Source organism: Cibotium barometz, chromosome 43 (genome assembly GCF_041138505.1).
Source record: "Cibotium barometz isolate CiBa-2024 chromosome 43, ASM4113850v1, whole genome shotgun sequence".
In the NCBI taxonomy this organism is placed as follows: Eukaryota; Viridiplantae; Streptophyta; class Polypodiopsida; order Cyatheales; family Cibotiaceae; genus Cibotium; species Cibotium barometz.
The window spans coordinates 34,823,001-34,834,954 of record NC_141088.1 but is presented as its reverse complement, the minus strand read 5'-3'; positions in this window follow the sequence as shown (position 1 = coordinate 34,834,954).

Genomic DNA, 11,954 nt, shown 5'->3' with positions numbered 1-11,954 from the left:
GAGTCTATCCTTGAGCACATTATTCCAGAGCAGAAAGTAATCAATATGATAACCAATCCAGTAAATGGTGCATTGTGTGACAGGATTCAAAAGTATTTTCTCAAGGAATTCAAGCAGATTGTCAGTCCCGTTGACATGCTCACTGTGTGCGACACAGCAGGTATCAGTGATAAGGGATACAGGGCTTTGTATACTTGCATCATAGCACGTCTACGAGGCAAAGGAATGACACGATCTATACTTCCAACACCATACAGTATAGTTATGGCAAGGAAGTCAGCAAACAACAATATTGCCGACTTGCTAGGCGGCTACAGATGGGTGGATGGTAGCATGCCAATGTCAAATTCAAAAAATTTTGCTCAACAAGTTTAACAATGTTTACGTCGAGGTGGAGGCGCTTCAACGAGCTATGATTCAGTTTTATGATATGACATTAGAGGAGACGGATGGAAAGGCTATATTTGTCCTCAAATTGGATGAATGTCAGGTTGTAAAGGGCTAAAGGGTGGAACGTACAAGTCTGACACTCATGAGCAGGGCATTGAAGCGAAAGAGCTTAGACGGCGAAGATGAAACAGGTGATGCGGAGAATAACTTGCACACAAAGCGACGCAAGCAAGATTACTTTGGAGTGCAGTCTGAGAAGAACATATGGTGGCAGGCGGCATGGACCCTTCCGCATGAGGACCATGACAGTCTGAGGTGGTACTTCACCCGTACAGGTATTCAAGGAGTGATACACAGGCAATCAAATGGTGAAGTCTTGCATGTGCCTGGCACTGGTCACTTTGAAATAGAGTGGCACCTTGGTGGTGATCTCAAGACCCTCAAATGCATGTTGGGAACTAAAAGCGGTGCTAACACTTTGTTTCCATGCATCTTTTGTTGTCATCCAAGGATGCCAAGTGTCGCAGTGGGGAAGGCCAAACAAGCAACCAAGGTGAAAGGTCGTAAGCAGGCAAGTGCAAAGGGCTCAAATCAATTACAAAAAGGGAAGGGTATGCACGTCTGGCTCAATGGAATTATGAGTTGCAATCAAAGCAAGGCACCATCTCGCGCAGAGGAGGATGCTACTTGGAACCCTATTCTTTCAATTCCACTGTCGCGAGTACATGTGTGTACCTTGCACGCAAGACTTAGAATTCTGGACAAATTGTTGATGCTCCACATCAATTATGCTTGGAACATGGAGCCAGAGTCACGGCGAGAACAGGGCATCCAAGAGCTTGAAGTTGTTTTATCATCCGTGGGGCTTCACGCAGGTGCTGTCACCCTCTCTAAGGATCGCAAAAACCCATCAAGTACCCAAGATAACCCTAATAAGATATGTATGGGTGGTGCAAAAGCAAGACACCTGCTCTCAAACTATGGTGAGGCTCAAAGCCATACACATTTTGAATTATGGAAGCAGATTTGTGATGTAACAACCTATCGAGGCAATGAGGCGACACTAGGATTGAAGCGTGCACATGTGTGGGAAGCTTGTGATGAGATGATGAGGCTTCTTGAGCACCCGTATCTTGATGAAGCAGAGATAGCTACATTTCAAGACTTCGATTGACAGATTCACAGAAGAAATGATCGATGTTTGGGGGTAAACTCATATAACACACTACATGCATATTCTCTATGCGCACAGTTCCTTCTTTCTAGATGAATATGGGTCTCTTGCACTCTGGAGCAACCAAGGCATGGAACGATCACATTACCAAGCCAAGGCGGCCTATTTTAAGAACACGGGTCATGGTGGTGGCAAGGTTCGCAGCAATGCGTTTCAGGAAATGTTCAATTGGTTTTACCGTGCACTTACTGGGAGAAAGGCCCAAAAGCGAGCCGGAAATTTATCTTTGAGGCGCAAAATCATGAAGGTGGTAGGTGCAAGGCAAAAGAGAAGGGTGCAATGCATCAATGGTACGTGAAAGAGCAAGGCAATGGCACAGTGGTCGACTAAGAAATGGTCGCATGTGGTTACCCACCCAATAATTCTTGTTCGCCACTTTTTGGCGCGTTCATTGTAAATTGACTTTTTTGTAATTTTGGCCCCCTATAAATATCAGTGAGTTTTATAGTCATTTTTAAAAGTCTTGACTTGTGAGCTCTCTCTCTTCCTCTCCCCTTGACTCTCTCTCTCTCTCTCTCTCTCTCTCTCTCTCTCTCTCTCTCTCTCTCTCTCTCTCTCTCTCTCTCTCTCTCTCTCTCGCTCGTGCACTAATATCTCACGCACATGGAGCCCCCAAATGATCCTCCCTCCAATACGCAGGATGACATTTTCAAAGACCTTGGGCCCTTACCGTGGCACATAGAACTGAAATCCCAAACATTTACCCACAAGCCCAAATGGATCTGGAAGCTGAGCGTGTGAGGCTTGAGCGACAGGCCCAAGAAGTCCAAGAACGCCAAGAAGCAGAGAGATTACAGAAAGAAGCAGAGGACATGGAGGCAGCTGAGAGAGCAAGAAAAGAAGCCGAAGAGACCGTCAGAACACAGGAGGAGGACGAGGCAGCAAAGAAAGCACAGGACGATGAGGCTACCAAGAAGGCGGAAGAAGATGAGGCAGTTAGGAAGGCGGAGGCAGATAAGAAGGCTGTAGAAGAAGCTCAGGCCGCCGCAAGCAACGAGAGAAGATTAGCATTCTTTGCTGCGAAGGAGGATAATTTGGCTTAACAAAAAAGCTCGCGGATTTGTTGCTGACCTGCGAATGGCCGGATACGAAGATGACACAATTTTGGAAGCGGCTATACAAAGTCTTCGAGCAGAATATACAAAGAGGAGAAATGAAGACACAGTAGAAAGGGAGCACCTGCCGAGTAATAGGATTCTCAATGCAATGCTAGACAGAGTCTTGGCTCGTGCACTTGGTAAAGAAAAGAGAAAACTCTCAGCTGAGGAAGTAGAAAATAAGAGACAGAAGCTTGAACGAGAAGCCAGGGCAGCAAACACACGGAGGCTTCGTGAGGAAAAAGAAAGGAAAGATGAAGAGGAGCGAGTAAGGAAGGAGGAGCAGAGAGCAGCTCAGAAGACTCCATCTGCAAAGACAAAGAAAACTCCAACACCTGCAAAGGCTAAGAAGGGGAAAACCATTCCTAAACGCACAGAACCCCCTTCCGATAACTTCCAAGAGCAGCGACAAAAGTTCAAAAATGACACGCCAACTTGGACTCGCCACGCGCAAGCACCACCGCCCCCAACAACGCAGAAGAAGCAAAGGTGGAGACCAGGGACAGTTGCCCTTAGAGAAATTCACAAATATCAGAAGACCTGCACACCAATTATTCCGAAGGCACCTTTTGGGCGTCTCGTCAAAGAAATTATCCACGACCAGCGCCGGGATGTCAATCGTGTGCAAGCGGCGGCACTAGGCGCTCTGCAACAAGGTGCCGAGGATATTTTGGTTTCGCTTTTCCAAGACGCGGTTTTGTGCATGGTGCATGCAAAACGTGTCACTTTGAAGCCATCTGATCTTCGTCTAGCTAGGCGTATCCGTGGAGAGGACGCTCTCTTTCACTAGATAGGGGAAGCCTTTGTAATGCAACAAATCCGTGTTTTGTAATCTCAATTTGATTAATGAAAAACCATGTCTATTTTCAAAAAAGTTATTTTCTATTGCAAGTGATTGTCGTCTTGTCAAGGTAATTGTAGTCTTTTGCATGTAATTGTTGTCGCTATGTACATTCTACCTCATGTGAACGCTCGTCTGCCACCACCCGTCCGACTTTGGCTCGACTCAACGGGCCGATTTCTCCTGCGTATGGCCCCAAAAGGGTAGATCAGATGTGCGGGGTGCGTCGGGGCCGACGGGAGGGGCCGACGGGGGGGGGGGCCAGGTCAAACAGGCAAAAGTCGCTCCGTGGCACACAGGTTCCACGGCGCGACCACCGGCCCCCCCCCCGTCGGCCCCGGCGCACCCCGCACATCTGATCTACCCTTTTGGGGCCATACACAGGAGAAATTGGCCTGTCGAGTCGAGCCAAAGTCGGACGGGTGGTGGCAGACGAGCGTTCACAAAAATTGATTGAAACATCATGACAGGACACGACAACAACATATAAACACATCAAGAAGATAAAACTTAAAATCAACTCGAAAAACATCTTGATGTCATTAATTGTTTGATTTTCACAAAAGGAAAATGAGTATATTGGATCTAGCCAACTCGCTTGATTGGTGAAAGCCTCGTGGGTGAGAGTCTTTACTGATGGTTTGTCACCAATGCGTTCGGCTATCTCTTTGGCATCAGTGATGCCTTGTCCAAGGCTAAGGCCACAAAATCCTAGGAAAGACCCTGCACTTTTATCACCAAAGCTATAGATAGCTGCTTCCCTATTTACAAGAATACATTTATGGGCATTTTGGGCTATAGGGGCTTCAGACAGGATGGCGCTTAGGGCTCTGCACTTCAAAAATTCAGCTTGCGCATCATTTGAAAAGTCGTTGTGAATCACGCGAAGCATCTCGGCATTGAAGCTCGGGATGTAGTGCCATAGCGCAGCATCTTTCCCCTCCACCTCCTTTCGTGCTCCACCCTTTCGGCTTGCGAACCAGTCCATTTCTCTTGCGGTCTACAAAGTGGATAGAAGAATGAATTGACTTCAAAAAATTACAAATTAAGAAGGGAAGAAATTGGGTGTACTACCTCAGTGGCATCATCATGATCCGCAAGGTCTGCATCACTAATATTGATGCTCCCGAGGCTGACGGAATCCGAAATGGCAAGCGGCTTGTGAGGGGCAAAGCCAGTTTCTGGCACACTCTCGTAGAAATCCTTGCACTGGGATATTTGTACAAGAGTCTCTGCCACAAGGGACTCTATTGAGGCATGATTTTCCGAGAGTGCAAGCACCTTTGTGACATCTGTGGAACTGAAGTCAATGCAGATGTCATCATCTTTGGACGGCTGTTGTGTGTCTCGCATGCCCGCGTACATAGCAATGGCTGAGAGAGTTTCATCCTGGTGCAGCCCAAGGACATGGGCGATGTCATCCAAAAATAAGAACTCTACACCTTCTACTATGATGGGGTGTAGAGTTCGCACTTCGAGCTCTGGAACTTCATCCATGACATCGTCCCCTTCGATGTCTCGTTTCACAGCCTCAGCTTGCGGCTCTTCCGCCAGAGTCACAAGTGCAAGAGATGCTTCTTGCACTGGGGTGACAATCTCCTCCTTTGGGTCAGCTTCCTTGATCAAGAGATAAGGTGTGGCTTTCTTTGGAGGAGTGGCCTTCCTCTTTCCCTTGCTTTTCTCTATTCCCTCCAAGATCAGGAGGGCAAGAGTCATGTCCCACCTCAAAAAACTTGTGCCGATGTTGCCCATTCCAAGACCTACCAGGTTATCTTCTTCCTCCTCCCTTAGATATGTGCTACTAAGGCCTTTGAGGAATCTTGCAAGCCTAAACCTGAAATTTTTGTCCGCTTTGTAGGTATGCTTGATAAGATCCATAGGCACCCAAGTCCCCTCCTCGTCTTCAAAGTTGACACAATATTCAGCCATGTATGTGTCCATGTAGCTAGTGAACGCCCCAAACACGTCATTATGGAGTTCAGCGGTGCCTTCCATGTCAATAGATGTCTGAAAGATGGGTGCAAGCTTCTCGATCAAGTGACCGAGGTCAAGCTTGTGCAATTGAGATAGGAGAGCTTGGGCGGGGGTGGCCATGCTTGAGTAGCGAAGAAGGCGAGGGGACCGCAAAGATGCCGAGAGTGAGGAGATGAACTCAAAGTGGCCAAAAGTGACTTATAAAGAGGTCTTTAAAACTTTTTTTATGTTTAAAAATTCACTTAAAACCTCCAAAAAAAATAAAAACACGCGACATAACTTAAAAGTGCACAAAATTGAACGCAAATTGCAAGTAGCCAAAATTGTTTTGAATTAATCTCTCAAAATCTGTTACATAGCTTGCTTGATATGGATACATCTAGGGAAGGGAATGCTTTTACAAAAGTAAGATGCCTCTTTCCTCTTACGTAGAGGTGTGTTATCAATCACAAATGAAAAGTCACCTTTCAGTGCCTAAGTACTCCCTTAGGTTTGCCATATTCCAATCAGCATTTACTACGATATCCCACACATCAGCTTGCGTGCTAACATGTACATCAAGCTGTTCTACATCGTTGATGTTCGAATCGAGTGCTTGCCATTCGTCTCCAGTCAGCTTCCAACATCTGTAAAGGAAAGATAATAGAGAGTTGTTGCTTTCCAAGCTGGTACCAAACGACCATCTTCTCCGACACCACCATGCACTTTATCTTGTCACCCTGATGTTGAATAACCTTCAAATCCCATGAAGGTGACAAAAAGGCACTCATTACTGTGCCTCCCTTTGCAATCCACATTGTAGGAGTCCCCGATGAACATCAGCCTCCTTGAACAAAAACACAAACAAATGTAAAGGCATGAAGAACGTGAGAGTCACACGATGTGACCCATAGGTGCACTTCATTGCATTGCACACATCAATCTCAATCCGACGTCTGGTTAGTGCAACCAAAGTATTGTCGGGCTTTGGCCAATCATGGTCCGTGAGACTTGGTGTAGGGAGCCTCCGTAGAGTCCCAGAACCATCTCTTGACGTGGGTACAATATACTCTGCATAAAAGAAGAAAACTGAGCGCTCTAAAAGCTCTGATGCTGAACAACCAGTATATAGTAGCTTGCCGATTTCAAAGTGGTGCACCTCAAAGGTTCCAGAAAGGGCCTCTAAAGGCTCCCATTCCACAAATGTCGACGGAAAGATGTCTGCACAGAACATTACAAGAACACACTTGAAAAAATCAAGCTTCCGTAGTAGCATGAAATGATATTAGCATGTCTCACTGCAGCCCATAAAACAAGAAGCACAAATAAAACTTACAATTTGCAGGAAAGCGTTTGTGATTGGCATTGTCAACACGGAGTTGCGATGCCTTGTACACGTGTTGGATCATCACGTGCTTGCTTCCGTCAGCCCCCTGCTTGAGATCCACTATGCGACCCTTCCAATGGTGTGACTTTAACCCTATGTATCTGCGAGAGACTTTGTGGGCTCCCCTTGTGCTTGGACGCATCGTCACCCACATTCCTTTTGCAAAGGTGCTTGTAACCCACAAGCCAGTGTCGTCTTGTTCGTTGCTAAAGGACTCCACCCTTGAACGAGGTCGACGACTCATTGTGCTTGGCTAACCGATTAAGCTAAATGCTATGAAGTTGTAGGTGTGTGAGAAGATCTCTGCAACCTAATGCTAGCAGAGCATATAAGCTAGCAAGAGGAGTCAAGAATGTGTATAAGCTAGCAAGAGGAGAGTGAAGAATGTGTGCAAGCAAGAGAGGATGGACTTGATGGGGAAAAAAGTGGACTGTTTTCCAAGCTTTCCATAGCCAAGAAGATCTTTGCAACCTAATGCTAGCAGAGCATATAAGCTGGCAAGAGGAGTCAAGAATGTGTATAAGCTAGCAAGAGGAGAGTGAAGAATGTGTGCAAGCAAGAGAGGATGGACTTGATGGGGGAAAAAGTGGACTGTTTTCCAAGCTTTCCATAGCCAAGAGGAGAGTGAAGAATGGGGGAAAAAGTGGACTGTTTTCCAAGCTTTCCATAGCCAAGAAGGCACAGAAAGATAGATCTAAATTTAGGAGGGAAGGGGAAGGCAGAATGGGGAGAGAGAAGGCCAAAAAAAGACTCTTTTAGTTAGAGAGAGACTCAAAACCGAATTGCTAGTTTTAGAGAGAGGAAGAGGGAGTGGGGAGAGGGAAAAGTAGCTTTAAATGAGGGATAATGATGGGGGGCGTTTTTGGCCCTAGCCCACTTTTTGAGGTGGGGTCATTTATGCCAGTTTGAGCTGTCTTTATTAAAAAAAGGTGGGAAATTTGATTTTATTGAAAGATTTTGCATTTTTCAGACCAATTTCTTTAAAAAAAATGGTATGATTCAAGTTTGACCCCTACATATTAGGGGCAGGGAAACCCAACATTTTTCTCCACATGGCCTTCTCCCATTGCACCACTCCTTAATGACTGTCATTAGGCTTGGGGCAAATTAAAGGGCCCAAGAAGACCCCAAACAAGTCCTAATGAAGAAGTCTCATCTCATGATCCAGATTATCAGAGGATGGTAAAGTTAGTAGAAGAAGGGAAAAATTCAAAGAAAGAGAAGAATCTAATCAAGGGATACTCCACTCATGAAGGAAGCCTCTACTTTAATCACAGGCTATGTATCCCTAAGGATCCTGCTTTAAAGAAACTAATCCTCCATGAAGCTCATCCAAGTCCTGCTGTGCAGGACACCCAAGCTATGCAAAAACATTAAATGCCATAAGAAGGAGCTTTCATTGGGCAAGCTTGAAAAATGATGTTCTTCGGTACTTGAAGTAATGTCTCTTATGCCAAAGGATCAAAGCTGAAAGGGTCAAGATACCTAAGAAACTTCAACCCTTGGATATTCCCCAGATGAAGTGGGAGTGCATTAGTATGGATTTTGTCACATCTCCCCACTGTACAAGGAGGATATGACTCCATTTTGGTAGTAGTGAATTACTTACCAAAGTAGCTCACCTTATACCAACAAAGAAGACCTTCAAAGCTTTTGATGCTGTTGAATATTCATCAAGGAAGTCTTAAAACTTCATGGTCTCCCAAAAAGGATAGTAAGTGACCGAGATTCTGACTTCACTTCAAAGTTTTGGCAGTCCTTATTTCAAGCCCTAGGCACTCAACTTTGCTTTAGCACAGCTTATCATCCAGAGAAGAGTGATGGTGGCCAGACTGCTGAGAGAGTCGACCAAGTAATTGAAGACATTCTCAGCGCATATTGTGGATGGGAACCAAGAAGATGGATTCAATACCTTCCTTTGGTAGAATTTGCCTACAATACATCTTATCATCAGAGCATAGGAATGTCACCATTCAAAGCACTCTATGGAGACAAGAATGCTTTTCTCCTCTAAATTTCTCTGATCCGACTGACCATAAGAGTTGAGGCATCCAAGAAAATGCTCGAAGCTGCAGCAAGGCAACTATACAATATCTAGTAAACATGGTGGTGACAGAAGTGAGTAGCTATTTGTAATGCAGCATATGCTTGTTGAAATTACAGCAATGTGATGAGCTATGGTGGATCAAATACTAGAATCAACATCATTAACAAAGTGATTAGTAAATAATTAAGACGTGATTAGTGAGTAATTAACAAATAGCTTAAGACGTGATTAATGAATAATTAAGATATGATTAGTAAATAATTAAGATATGATTAGTGAGTAATTAACAAATAGCTTAATGTAGGCATGGATAATCAAAAACCAGCAAATTCTCATTAGGCCAATGCCTCAATTTATAGAGTTTACATCCAAGCATCTAATCCCACTGATTTCTCCTTGATTCACTCCACCTCTTTTGCTTGATTCTCTCCACCTCTTCACTTTTCCCAGAATATCTCCACACTTCCTAAATCTTCTCATGCTACCCTTTATTCTCTCCCAGTAGATTCTTCTTACCTTTTCACAGGTTCTTTCATATTTACACATTCTCTTTTACAGTCTCTAACCAAGGGCTTGTTCCCGCACACACCCTATTCACTTGTATATTTCAACACCTCTCCTCAAGTGAATACTCCTAGCACACCTGGACCCTATACCAAGTTTCCCTCTTACTTGATAGTCCGTGTGACCAGTGTCTAGTACACCTCCCCTCAAGTTAACTTAGCACACCTGGACCCTGTACCAAGTTTCTCTCTTACTTGATAGTCCGCAACCAGTGCCTCAAGTTCCTAAACTCATAGTCCTTGACCTCTCTCTCTCTATGTGTCCAAGGCTTACTACAAGTGCCCGCGACCTTGATTAAAGTGCTCACACATACATCTACCACGTGGCCTATATCATCGGTGGCTCAGAGGTGGTTTTACTTTGTTGGGGCAGGTTACATTGGGTTGTGGGGTCTCTCTCTCTCTCTCTCTCTCTCTCTCTCTCTCTCTCTCTCTCTCTCTCTCTCTCTCTCTCTCTCTCTCTCTCTCTCTGAGATTTTCACATGGCTCCTCACTCTTTGGAGCCTCACATCTTCTCTTGTCTTCAGTCTTCTTGTCGTGGCAGCTTCTCTTCACGCGTCCATGTCTTCCTTCAATGCTTCCTCTAGATCTTCTTGTCGGTGTGGATCCTCTTCTTGGAAAGAGATGGTCTTCTTCTTTCATGGCTGGGGCCATGAGCTTGTCTGTCAGGTCTTCTTGCTCCATGTGAGCAACATGTTTAAATGTTTTACTAATAGTTCTTTCGGGCTTTTGATGTTTATCTTGTATCATTATGCAATGCAAACCCAAATCTATGCGGGAGGTCTTACCTCTTGCCTTATTTTGGACAAGGGCAGTGTCTGATCCCATTTTTACACTGATGTAATGTGCCCAATACATAATGCATATGGCATTCATTCTTATGCACATTCCCAAATGCAACTCTGGCTATGAATAATCTTGAATTTAAGTGTGATTTGCAGGCATTAACCAAGGGTTAAATGCAAAATGATGATTACCACAAATTTATCAGTATAATTTTACCAGAAATTACATTAAATCAAGGATAACCAATTTGTACGAAATGGTTGGAGTATCAAACCAACTCCGAATTGTAATATGAAGTTATAGGGATCTGTATCAAATACCTAATGGTTAATTTGAACCCTCAATTGTACCAAAATATAGTGATTAGCTCTGATTAATCATTGATTAGCAAATTAATCCTTTATTTTGTGTGCAGAAAATAGAGTATGCGGGGAGTCCAGTATTAGGGCCTTAGGCTTCAAATGAGCTCAAATGCTTTCAAGGCCATCAATAGCAATTAGTCTAGTAGAGGATTAAGCCAAGAAACACAAGATTTGGCCAAACATTGAATGCTTAATCTCTGTTTTACCAAAGTCACCTGCAGATTTGATGAAGAGCTTGGATCTCACTGTAGACTTGATCGAATTGAATTCTGACTTCACCAACTTGTAGAGCATGCTTGAAAAGCCCTGGAGCTAAGAGGAATTAGAGCAATTTGATTGGATGAAGACAAGATCTGCAATCTTCTCAGAAAAAACTGCGCTGGAAAAAATCATAATTTCTCCTCATTCTGCCCCAACGGTTTGTGCTTCTGTTTCGACCGGCTAGAGCACCTATGGGTTAGCTAACTTGGGCTAGAAGGGTTTCAGCAATGGTTGAGCCTACAAGGAGAGGGAGCTCCTCCACTGGCTGGGGGTACAGAAAGCTTCTTGAAAATAACTAAAATTTTGCTTATTTTCTAATTATCTACTAATCCTAATTAACTAGGTAATGGGCTCATAAACTTGATGGATTCTAGGCTTGGCTTTGATGCCATGTTGAAATTATAGCAATGTGATGAGCTATGGTGGATCAAATACTAGAATCAACATCATTAACAAAGTTATTAATAAATAATTAAGATGTGATTAGTGAGTAATTAACAAATAGCTTAATGTAGGTATGGATAATCAAAAACCAAAAAATTCTCATTAGGCCAATGCCTCAATTTATAGAGTTTACATCCAAGCATCTAATCCCACTGATTTCTCCTTGATTCACTCCACCTCTTTTGCTTGATTCTCTCCACCTCTTCACTTTTCCCAGAATATCTCCACACTTCCTAAATCTTCTCATGCTACCCTTTTTATTCTCTCCCAGTAGATTCTTCTCACCTTTTCACAGGTTCTTTGACATTTACACATTCTCTTTTATAGCCTCTAACCAAGGGCTTGTTCCCTCACACACCCTATTTACTTGTATATTTCAACAATGCTCAATTCTATGATAGGAGATCTGTCAAGATCTCAAGATATATGGTATGTGGATTTTGACGCTATTCAATCATGGTGGTGAGTGGTTTAGAGACATGCAAAAAATAAAAAAACTAGGTTATGTAGAAACAAGTGATGATACTACGTATCCCATTGCACATGTTGGTAAAGTGCTATTGTCTATGCAAGATGGCAAAATGAAGTA